The following is a 13,299-nucleotide window of genomic DNA, read 5'->3' on the forward strand; positions in this document are numbered from 1 at the left end:
ATTCACAGCATATATAAGCTGAAAAAGACAAATATATACTTTGTGTAATCACAGTCCGAGTAAAGACTGCAGAGACCATTACCACACCAAAAGGATAACCCAGCCAACCACAGACTCGTAGGTTATAAAAAACTGCATTCAAGAAAGTCAATTAGGCTCCACAGAGCTCTTGAAATGACAGAAATGACAGGAAAGCGAAAGCATTTCTGAACTGAAGGGCCAAACTCTGCCCTGCCAGTCGCACAACACAGAGTGAGCTATGCATAATTATCTGAGGACAGAAACATAAAGAACAAGAAAATAATGCTGTTTAAAGCCAGTAATTGTTTCCTATGGTTTCACAGAGCTGTGCTGAATAAAATGCATTTGTTATATTATGACAGTGGGTCACAGAAACCATAGTAAGGGAGGAAAAGGCAGGAAGATTATATGTTGCAAGAAGACATAGCTACAGTAAAGATGAACATAAAAAGCAAAACTGAACAGAGATCTAGAATTTCTAAATTACCCTTGGCCCAAATGTCTGGCTTACCACTGAAATAGTATAATTATAAATCTGGCATAAAACAGGACATGGATCTAGTTACTAATTTCTTACTAGCAATAGCAGCAAAACAGTTTCTGCCAGTAGCGGGTCTCTTGACAAAAACCTTGTGTCTTCTACATGATGTGACCTATAGGGAAAACTGTTTTTAATCAGGCAAATCTATAAATGGTATGCAGTTGTGGTTGCTCCTCTCAGATGTCAAAAGGAACAGAGGAGAAAGAGGGGGAAAGGGAGGGGGGATCTTCACTGTAATTTCTGGTTTAACACTTTACTTTCTCTGAAATGCACAGTGGAGTTCATAGATTTAGGAGATTGCCCTTGTCATGCAGGCCAGTGATATCAGCATTGTCACCTCACAAGCCAGGTACAGAAAAAAAAAAAAAAAAAAAAAGACAAAAACCTCTTCCTATTTAGTATTGGTTTAGCCCCTGTGCTCCACTCAAATTTTGACTGCAAATACAGGGGTTTTTTCATGGCTGCAGCTCTGAAATCAGTCAGTCTAATCTCTGTTTTCCAGCACACACTGAAGCCTAAACACATGAGCTACACCACTAAAGTCAGTGGCATAGCTCCTGTGCCAAGATGTTAAGCATGTGTTCAGGTGTCTCACTGGGTCTGTCCAAAGAGCTTGGACAGAAAACAATGCTAAATAGTTTTCTTTCTTTGTGGCAGACGTTAATGAAACAGCAATCAGTGGAACAGTGTCAGTGAATTAACATTTAAATGTCTTACACCATATCATAGTCTATACAGAGTTTAAAGTTTTGTTGAGATTTTTGTCTAGGCTTTTTACGGGTGAAAAATTGTCTTCAAACAAAATTGGATTTTTTGCCATGTTTCTGCTTTCTACTGAGATGTTTGAGCTTTTGACAAAAATCTGAACCCCTGAAAACTTAATAATTTGACTGTACTGAAAACGGTACAGATTATGGTTAAAAAAAGTTTTTAATCTTCTAATGAAAAGACAAAATTTTGTGTAAAGTCAAATCCCAGTCATTCAGTTATTGAGCTGAACACATTTCCTTGGGCAACACTTGCCAGTCAGATTAGTATTAGAAAGGCATAGCCCTTTTCACATCAACAAACCCAGTTTTAACCACAGTTTTGCAAACCTGTGATCTGTGCTTGGCATTTAAAATGTTATTTATTTATGTGCATGTATGCATATTGTGTATATAAATTTCCCCGTTATTCTGTCTTGGGTATGTTGAGGACCCTCCACATGCCCAAGAACTGCCATGGCACTTAAGCATTTATGACCTGTGATTCAGAGTGGGTCTGAAGGTCATTAAAAGCTGGGTGAGGAAGCGGTTCACGCGACAGCCAGTGTACCATGATTGATTGTTGTGCTGTAAAATATTATGAAACCTCCCCATTAGCTCTTTCTCTTCACACAGGGCCTACAAGCAGCGGTGAAAGCCATGCGGAGCAGCTGTGTTGGAGCACAGGCACAGGCAGCATTTGTCCCTCCATCTTTTCCAAATGGTTTTCTGAGTAACATCACAACACTGCTGCAATGTTGAAAAAAGGTCACCAAGGCTGACAAATAATGATTTTCAAAAGCAAACAAAACCCAGGAGTTGAAGAAATGCTTTGCTCTTTAAAAAAAGTCCACATGCACGTAATAAAAGAGGTCATTGAACTGTGCTTCTCTAGAGGATGATATCTTGCCAGGCTCATGGACAAAGGTGATCCATGACTACCTCCTCCCTCCTGCAGTGAACAAAACAGACAGAGGGCATTGCAGAGGTCCAGCAATGATCACCCCACGCTGCCTTCATGTCCCATCTCACTCTGGACAGAGTTATAATTTTGTAAAGACAGATGAATTAATTCCTTCTAGGTATTATTGGCAAAGCCTTGCCCCAGTAGTGCCCGTGTGCCTGCAGCCTGGGACTGCCCATTTACACCGCACCAAGACCACAGCCCGCTCCATATCATCCTTTCTTCCAAAAACCCCTGAGCCTGTAATAGACATACATCCATAATACAACAGCAGAAAAGTATGCATCTCCCACCGCTCGACACAGGTGAGAGAAAAGAATTTACTACCATGCCTCATCCTGTGGCTAGACATAGTGTGTCCAGCAATAAGACCTCATGCATGTAGCCTGTTGCACATGCATATTCTCAGCATCAGGCCAGAAGTGCACTGTAATGTGATCGAGGGCATTTGGGCTTTAGTGACACAATAAATACATCTGTTTGCATGACTAAGAGAAGGAGGAAGAAAGAAAAGAGGCTATGGCATAAGTCTCAAGTACTTCCAAAAGAGAAGGTCTTGCTTGACTCTCCCTCTTTAATATCTACCCTGAAATAGAGAAACAGACAAATTCACAGTAACTCCTGAACTGGAGCACAAACAGCAGATCAACGGCTTGTTTATACAACATTGAGCCCTTAATTCTTACTACAATGCTCTATCACCAAATCCTGCTGCACACCTATGGAGCAGCAGCCTAACCCCTGACTGGTCCCACTGCAAGTTACTGTCCATCATCAAGCATAGTACCAAAAGAATGAGTGGGATCACCCAAAGACCAAGCACATTTGTGAATAAAAGCAGCAGAATCTAATCTTTAATACAGATCCCCCAGATGGCATCTGCTCCCTCTCACAAGCTCAATTCTCAAGTTTTCAGTCTGTATTAAAAAAGGCATCTTTTCACTCTCTCATTTGTTTGCACAGAGATGTCGTTCACATCATCACAAAGATCAGGCTAGGAGTCTTCAAAGGAAAAGGTTTGTTTAAGCAAAAAGACATCTTTTTTTTTTTTTGTCTGATGCTTTCAGATAAAGTGACTGACATTTTTGGCTTCTGCTTAAAGTGGAACTTCAGATCAAGGAAAAAAGATTATAGAAAACAAACTGCAAACACTCTGTTTCTAAAAGGTCTTCTTTTTATTTATTAAACAAAAGTAACTTTTTGCTTTTACCCAAACCTAGTATGGAGTCATTTTGTGTACTAGCAAAACCAATCAGATGAAAAAGTACTTTCTGTCAGAGCTGGAAAGTAAATTCAGTTCACCAAGAAAAGTTTGTTTCCACAGGCTTTGAACCTTTTATAAGTTACCTTCAACCTTCCCTCTCCAATTATTATAGACATAAATTACAAGGTGAGCTAAAATATGTAGTCCTTTTTTTAGAGCAAAATGCTGGGGTTCATTCTCTTGGTTGCTGCTGAAGGATAAATTGTATTATTATAGCCTTCTTCTGGGTCTTGTTATTCTGACTTTTTGACTCTCGCTAGCTGCAGTCTATACAATGCACAACTGTATTTGTTCACAAGGAATGCTTTGGTTCCTTTTGACTTTTTCCTTTCCACTTCCTAATGGTTTACAAGTAGAAGCAGAGCTTTTGAAAAATTACCTAACACATACTAAGTTTAATGAGTACATTTAAACATACTTTAGCTACAAATCTTATCAGCTGATTATTTAACCTTTGTGGATAGGCTAAATATTTTCTTCGACACTTAAATAAATATGATACATGGTTCCCGTGGAAAGCCTAATGAGAAGGAAGTTGTTTTTAAACTTAAGTCAAGACTTTTCCTTTAATTTATTTTATCAGTATTTTTTTCCAAGTGATCAAAGCAAACAGTTTGTATGGCAGACCTAAATGGCTGAAAGAAAAATTAAGTACTAAAATATTAATTCTGCTGTACTTTATTTGGGGAATGGAACAGTCAAGAATTTGCTGCACACGATGAAGCACATGATATGAGGCAAGAAGCCAAAATCCTGCTGTCTCTCAAGGTGGATTTAAACAATGAAAATCAAGGTGTGTGAATGCCTTTCAGATTTCAGAAACAATAAAACACGTATACAAAATGCCCAGCAGTTGTTCTGGCTCCCCTGAATGCCTTATGAACAAAGACTCACTTGAGAGCATCAGCCTCCATGCATCAGCCTGAGTGCCTGGGAGTGGGCAACCAGTCGTCCAGGGCCATGTAACAGGTATGTGTGCACCTGTGGTCACTAAACAGACATGGCCTGCAATGCTTTCAGACACTTCAGATGCAGGTGGAACCACAGCATCCCTCCTGGTCCGCTGCCCCAGCCTGGAGCAGAGCACCAGTTCTCCACAAACACATGAGATGTAGGTGCTGCAAGGTGAGGAGCTGGCTCAGAGTATCTCTGCCCCACATCCAGCACTTATGTATGTATGACAAATGTGCTCACACATGTACAACACCACATATATCCACACAGTGGATATCCACATAGCACTTGCAGCAGCAGGAGAGGGGTAGTTCAGGGGTAGCCAGAGCAGGAGGCCCCTTTGGGGGACAGATCCTGTGATGGGGGTTCTCAGCCCTGCTCCCAGTACAACAGCATGAACTGTCAAAGCCATCCATGTCATAGATCTTCTTTTCTTCTTGAAACCAAAACATCACACACACACAAAAAGATCACCCAGAAAGCGTGCAGGAGAAAACTTGGGCTTTATTCTGGGATGGAATGAAGGAGAATGTGATAATGCACTGACGTCATGAAAGAAAGAAGTTGAATAGGTCAAGAAGCAGAGATGTGAGCTTAAGGAAATGGCAAGGCACACAAGAAAAGATAAGGGAGATTGTATAAATAAATAAGCATACAGAAAGGAGCTGTAAGCACTGTGAACAAAGCCTTATTCTTGAGCTCAGGTTCACAGTCCCTTTTCAGTCTGAGAGCCCCTAGAAGGTTTCAGAGGACGAGTGGACCCTTTTAGAAATTTCACATAGGGACATCACTGTATTACACCCACAAACTTGTTTTCATTTGTTACTGTTTGCAGATCAAGCAATGGGGACCTGCAGGAATTCCCACTCTCTCTGGGTGTGCAGACCCTCAGCTGAAAGGAGTCCTACTTTTTTAATTAAAACTGAAAAGAAGCAAAATAGCAAAAAGGAAAATAAATATTACAAGCACGGCTGGCTTATCATGCTTTTTGTACCCTGGTCGGTTTGGAGGAGAGAAAACAGAGAGGTAACTGAAGTAGTATTAGTTCAGTTGTTACTGACAACACATGTCACCTCAGCTCAGAAGCTGAAAATTAATGAGTGTATTTAGAGAGTTTTAATTACTGTTCTTAACTCCTGAGTGTGTGCTTCATCTACCCACAGGGAATCTTCTCTTCACTGCTAGAGATAACTGTTTGAGGCGTGTAATAATCATAGAATAGGTTTGTATCTTTTCCACTGTGGTTGCTTTAATTTGCAGTGACATTTGTTAGATCATGCATTTGGAACCACAATAATTTTTACATCCTGTGTGCCAAAAGCAGATGCATACATTGTACCTGAAGCTAGAATGGTAGTGCAGGCAGATGTATCCCAGTCAGCACCAAACCCATATACTCACTGTGCGTTATCATTACACTGAACTTGATCCAAGGAAGTAAATTAGAAGCCAATTCATATTTATTTCTATTGGTCAACTAAAACATGTGGCAGCAAAAGTCAGCACAGGATCTACAAACTCACTTGTGTCAGCTTGTGTTGGTGGTTTGCTGGCCCATATGTGTGCCTTCACATCTCGTGTTTCTTGCATCAGCTAAAGTCTGCTCCACAGACAGTCCAAGAGAAAATACAAATATAATAGTCTAATTTGCACTACCTGACTTAGTATAATGAGGTGCAGAATTGATTAGTGGGTAGTATTCTGGGCTTCTCATCACTAGTTCTTCATGTTCACCACAGGTCAACAGGCCCTTCATGTGCCTCTGGGAAGAACTGACAAGTTGGAAACACATACCAAAATTTATTCTGCAATGAGCTTGCAGTCTCAGTATAAGTGATGTGCTATATTTCAGGTATGTGGAAATCAACATCATGGCCTTAGTAGTGCTGGGGTAGGACTTGGGCCGCAGATTTTCATTGCCTTTAATTCAAGACAACTTGGGTTGAAAAGCTGTCCCCTTGCAGGCTCCAAAAAAGGTGGTATGAATGTCTTCCAGGCTTCACGGAGTAAATCCCTGGTTTGGAAGTATTTTGAGGGAAGGAACAACTAAAAATGTAGAAACAAATTAAAATTGGAACAAAATGCAACATAACTCTAACAAAGGCAGCTTCTCCCTGTCTACCAGAAAAGTCCTATCTGATTACACAGACAAAGGAAGTATGAGAAGATGTCATTTATCTGGACTAGAATAAAGCATTTGATACTGAGCCAGATGGAAACTATTAGTTCAAGTAGAGAAAGTGGGGATTAAGATAAGAATTGCAAAGTAGTTAAGGAATCGGCTAAAGGGGAGGTGACAATGGGTTGAACTGAAAGGAAGAAAATCACTAGCTGAGTTTTGCAAGAGTCAGTATCAATCCTATTTATTTCTTTAACAATTTCGGCACAAAAGAGTGTCTAATGAAACTTCCTGATGACTGGGGTTGGGGAGCCTTGTCCATACTGACAAGCAGCAGAATTTTATGCAAGAAGAGCCAAATACTCTTCAGAAACAACAGCCATGAAGGGAAATTTTACTATATAAGGTAAAAGGGTGTGCACTTAGAAATCATGAGTAGGAGCTTGTGCTAACTATATACATGATGACAAGCCAGCAATATGGCCTGACCACTGGAAAAGGTAAATGTCACTGAGAATGAAAAAAAAGTATTTCCACTACAGGAAGGAAAGTATTACTGAAATCGGTAAGTGACAGGCATTGGCAGGACTTCATCAAGAAGGGCATGCCCAGTTTTTGTCACCAAGGCTATGTGTGTGCTACTAAAAGAAAACATGCCAGGAACTGCTCTCTGGCTTGGAGGTCAAGCAGCATAGTACAGAGCATGTCTAAACCTATAAATTCTCCCACTTTCTCAAAAGAGTCAAGTTCAAACTGCCTTTTAGGAATTGTCCCTGGCCTTTGCTAGCTCCAAAACTAAGTCCAAGTATTGGTAGGAGAGTACTAATTAATACAGGCAAAAACCATGAGGACAGTAAATTGTGTGCAGGTGACACTGGCCTAATCCCTTGGTCTGTTTAGTCTTCTGGGGTAGACTTACCCGAGTGTGCCCAGGATCTGTGCTAGATTAATGCATGCTGAAGAGGAAGGCTACTAGGTTGAGGGGAAAACTGGAAAGCATCTGATGAGAAGCATTTGCATCATCTAGCAACACAGAGGCTGAAAAAGTAGATGATTGGGATAAATAAGAACTAGGAGAGTAATATTTAAACCAAAGAGTAACACTTGACACAAGTAGATTAAGAGAGGCATAACAAGTTTATCCATTCATCCAGAAGAGCAGAGTGATGGAGCAGCCTTCTGGAGGAGAGAGATTTCAGTTTCAAGAAGGAACTTTTAAAGTTGTGTCAGATATCCACAGCAATCCAGAAGAAAATAAAGAAGATGTATGCTGTGTCGTGATATATTACAGTCTTGCCATGCTCCGTGGTTTGAACTCTCATTACCTCCCTCTGATTTTCATATGTGCACAAAACAAGTCACCCCGGTAGATCACTCAGATATTACTAAGACAAGTGAAGGTAAACAAATCCATATTCATTCTGCCCACTTCAGAGTTTGCACCCTTGTACCCATCCCATGCCAGTTCTTTAACTAAACACAGATCTCTGTAAGCAGAAATACTAGAAAACAGATCTTAACAAGGAGATCCACAAAAGCTTTAGTTGTGCCTTGTTGAGTTTGCTCAGCTAGTCCAATTTCACTAAAGAGCAATTAAATAGAAAGGGGGCCTAGGAAAGCTTATCTTCTTCAGGAAGCATAGCCCACATTTTTTATGAATCTCTCAATGGTAAGTCTAAAACCAGACAAAGATAAACAGGAGTGGGGGAAGCTGTACCTAATGGCTCACACATTAATTCCAGCTTTGTCTTGTTTCACTTACATGTAGATACAGCTGCATAATCTACTCATCAGCTAAACTGAGCCTCTCCTTACATTTCCCAAGGTCATAACTATTAGTTGTTCCCATATCATAAATTAAAGTAGCTGTAAGCCTTTTTAGGGCTGAAATTTGTAGATCGTCCCCTGCTAAGCTAGCAAACTGACTCTGGGCTTCCAAGTGATGCTCAACCATTCCATGTATGAAAATACATGGAAAAATATAAGGACTACATAATTACCCTGACTGGAAAGCCACGGCCAAAGACCACGTAGAGAGCTGGGCAGGGAGCACTTCTCCTGCCTGGTGGCATGTTTTAATACTCAGCAGTGTTGTAGTTCCTGAGAAAAAAAAAAAAACTTCTGTCATTTCAGTCAGGGGCAGAGGAGGAAACTGGAGCATACTGCCTAGTCAGCCAGGCATACACACACAAAAGAACACCTACATCTCAGAGCAGCCACAGAGACTGAGGAAAACCCAGGTGCAGCTCCTCACCCTTTTTCCACTATATCCTGGATGTGTCCTCTCTCTTCAGACTTCTTCTGTGGTGAGAAACTATGTACATAAATCCAGCTTGGAGCTGAAACACCTTCTTCTTTTTCAGAAGTATCACTGAGCACAGTATATTCCCATTAAAACAAAATGGTTTCAACAACAACAACAAAAAGTATTCAACAACAAAAAAAAATCCTCTAACTGCCAGACTTTTTCCATTCACCTATAAAACCCATCAGGGAAAAAGTTGCTATTTGACATTTAAATAAGAACTCTTCCCCTGTGATGCACTGTGGTACAGTTACAAGGGCGTAGTCAGACATTTGCTAAGTAGGCTGTAGTTATAATTTTTAATTTCCTAGAGGCAACATTCCCCTTCACCTCCCCCAAACCCAAGTCTCCTATATGGCAGTGTCATGGGCTGTTGCCATGCCACCAGCCAGCCACTGATCTTTTTTGAGAACAAACGTGTACTTATTATGAAGATTAAACTGGTGACACCATTTATCCACATGCCAGACACTGAGGGTATAGCATCCCCATGCTGCTTTTGAATCTGACCTGGCCTGACCACACTCTTCACAACAGAAGTTTCTTCTTAGTCAGAACTGGAATTCAGATGAATTGCACTTTATTTACTATAAAGCCCTGAGCCTCCATCTCTCTGCACAGAACTTTCTGACTATTTCCTCTAAGTTTACCAAATGTTTCCTTGTTCCCAGGCCACAGAGAACCTGGTAGGGAACAGGGAGTGAGGGAATCCCTGTGGCTGCAGCCTCCAGTGCTTTGTAAGGATGACTTGTCATGTTCCATGAGCCTGACCAAAAACCTTACCAGGCTGGGAGGTCTCCCTCAAGACCAAAGGATTTTGGACCTGCACCTCATGATGTTAACTGTGGAAGAGGAAAGCATTGTTTGACTAGCAGAAACAAGTGAAGCATACAGAAGTGTTCTAACAACAGAAAGGCATCATCCACAACAGACCTCACAAGTAGTCTATGTGATTGAGCAGAGCAATGGTTTTGAGCAGTTGGCACTTAGGATGGAGTCTCAGTGGGGCTGAAACCACCTTTGGACAGGAGAAATGACAACAGATCTGATGAGTTTCAGTACCCTTTCTTCTTGTTCTTGTTCAGTCCTCTTGTCAGGTACTCCAGCTCCTGGAGGGAAAGCACAAAATCAGAGGTGGTGCTCCACTCTCTCCCCTGTCTTCCTGCTGACTCCTGTCCTCCCTCTGCCCATCATCCAGCATGTTTCTCCTCACTGACACAGGTTTTGCTGGCACCAGAACAGCACTTGCACGGGTTCCAGTGGCCTCTTTTCTCCTTTGTTAGAAGGGCTTCTGGTTCATGCCATCTCTTTCTCATCAGCTTTTAATGTGACCCATGGGAGACAGGGCAGGAGGAAAAGGGAAGAGGTGACAAGTTAAGTTTTGTAATGCTCAGATGCAGTTTCACATCCAGGAAATGTGAGATCCTCCAGTCACAGGACTGACAACATCGCAACAGAAGCCACACATCCTAATACAAATGTTAGACAATATGTTTCTATGACCTAATTTTCTTCAGTCTTCCCACAAAACCACAAAGAGTAGGGGGACAGGAGTTAGCACATCCTTTTCTAGGTTTCCTTTAACAAATGAGACAACACATCACTGGCTGAGAGCAATTAGAAGTGTGATGGATTGGTTCAAGAAAGGCAAACCCTCTATCTGTCCTGTCTAAGTCCCACAGAACCTCTCCCATGCTAAAACCTGAATGGAGAAGCATTAGCTTCCACAGACATCAATCAGGATCCTGCTGAGCAAACTGGACCTGAAGCAGCAACATCGATTCCCAAGTCTGACACGGTGTCTGCATGAGAAAGCACGGGCTAGTTCCTCCTGCCACCAGGGTGGAAAGGAAGAAGACAAATTTAGAAAAGCCCCACAGAGAGGAACAATGCACTCGCCTGGCTGCCCTCCACTGCCCACGCCTCACTGGAGGAGCACGCTTGCTGCCCTCCCCACCAGGGATGGGAAGGGATAAAAGAGTCCCCAAGGTCCAGCCTTGCATGCAGTATTAACCCCAGGAGCTATTTATAGTCCCTTGGGAAGTGACAGGAGACGTGGATGTGAATGCGAGAGAGATTCAGACCAGATGTCTGCGGACCCTTTCCAAGCAAGCCCGCATAAATGTGCAGCACAGCTCACAACTGGAGCCGCGCTGCGTCAAACCACTGTGGTTACCCAAGGACCAGTGTGATAGCATTGAGTCGGCAAAGGAGCAGGGGAAAGGATTCTTGCTTGTTAATTGAATAGGGGCCCCTACCAAAGGAGAACAATGCGCAGCGCTGGGGCAGTGGGGCTGCATTGTGAGAGCCTCTGCGAGGAGCGGCCACTGCTGCCAGTCCCATTGTTCAGCACTATCTCCATCTGCTCAGAGGCCAGAGCTCCTCACCCTCTCCCAGGCTGGCCATACACTGCATCTCATAGCTCTACCGGCCACCTCTACTGAGACCAGCAAGTCCTCGCCAGCGATGCTGCCTGACCGGGGCGCTGATGGAGGTAGAGTGCTCCTTCAAGCACGGGATGTGTTCCTTGTGTGTCCAACATCGCCAGTGAATCCAAAGCTCTTACCACAGCCTTATTGTTGCTGTTACTATGAGACCAAGTCCACAATAACTGCATTTTTCCAGTGCGGGTTACAACAGATGCACTTTGCCAGCAAGGGATTTTGGTTTTAAAAAGAAAAAAAAAAAAAAAAAAAAATCTGCATGTATTAGATTTTGTTCAACGGAATTAGAGGGAGGTCCTCAGCTTTTGAAATCAGAGTAGTGCCACTCTGAAGTCAACAGAGTGCACACTCATTTGTGGAGCTGAACCCTGGACTAGAGTTTTACCAATGGGCAGCTGATCAACATACCGTTAAACCAATCCTAAACTTGAAACCAAGAGACCAGTTCCTTACTAAAAACAACAAAAAGGAGCAGCAAAAAGTAAAACAGGGAAAGTGGAGGGAGACAAAGGAGGGGAGTGGAGAAGCCTGCTGAAATAGGAGAGCCTGGAACCACTTCCTGAAAACAACCCATAAACGATGTTAAAGAAAGTCCCCTGACATGCAGCTCTGTCACTAAGCCCCTTTGCTTTTTCAGTAAACCCTTCCCCCTTATCCGTCTCAGCTGGTGAGCATAGGCTCCTTGGGGCTGCCTGGGCTGGCATGAGGTGAGACACAGGATGAAGAGCAATTGCTCAGCTACACTAGCTCAAGACAATGAAGGACTTTATGCATCATTCAGTTACACGAAGCCAGGATCCTGGAGTCTTTTCTAAAAACCTGGCATTTAGCCCATGTGTCAAACAGTTTCAGGACCTATTGGAAAGCCCAGCACCATGATGAGAGATTCTTCAGATAAAATACGACATTTAGAAAAATGGAACTGAAAATTCAATAGAATAGGAAATATTGCAGAGGTTTGGAAAAGTTCCATCTGCTTCATGGTCTTTTCTAAATTTTCATGCAGCTCTGCATTGCCCTGTTAGCCAGATTAAGAAGCAGAAAAACCTCCCTAAAAAGGCTGGTTAATTACCAAGAATCTCACAAAGAAATCTGTTCTTTCCCAGCCAGTTTCCAGGTAGTAAAATTAAATTACTAAATTTAGTTAGAAATGTATCTAAATATATTGCAAGCTATGCCTAATTTTGCTTCCCCTTTGAACAAAATCATTTCCTTCCTTAGAGTAGCACTTGCCTGTACCCAGGACTAAGCAGATATAACAGTTTTGGCTGAGTCTTGGAATTAATTCAAAGCTGATGTGAAATACCAAAAACGTAAATAAACAGAGACTAAAAGAATTAAAGAGCTAATGCTCTTTGCAAGGAAGCAGCTCAACATTGCACCCGAAGGCTCTGAGGTTCCCCCATCCCTACTGGTTATGCAATCTGGTTTGAAGAAACAGACATAGACTTGGAAGGAGATGGTTTAAATAAAGCAGCTCTCCACTTACAGGTGTTAGTTTTTCACATTCATGTTTTGTGTTCTCATGACTAGGAGGAAAAGATTAATTTTTCTGCTGGAGAAACCAAAAGCTCGGGTAGTGCCAAATCTTGTCCCATCAGGATCTGGAGCAGGTGCCCCCCAGGTGAAGGCAGAATTTCTGGGTAGGGGTAACCAGAGGGAAGCAGCAGGAGACTCCACTGCCAGATTATAGCAAGTCACTCCCTTCACCTCTCATACACAGTTGCTCATATTCCTTATTCATTTCGACCCTGACTATCCAGATCCAAACATCTTCATCCTGGATAGTCTGAGTCCCCTGGAAAACCTAATCCACTGGTGTAATCTGCTAGCTCAGCACTTCAACAATTCCTTAGAGCACCGAGGTCCAGGAGGCCAAGGATCATCTTTGTGTTTCCCTTGTTTGTGTTATGGCTGTTGCCCTTGAGTTTAACTGAGTGC

The sequence above is a fragment of the Athene noctua genome, chromosome 2 (assembly GCF_965140245.1).
Source record: "Athene noctua chromosome 2, bAthNoc1.hap1.1, whole genome shotgun sequence".
NCBI lineage: Eukaryota > Metazoa > Chordata > Aves > Strigiformes > Strigidae > Athene > Athene noctua.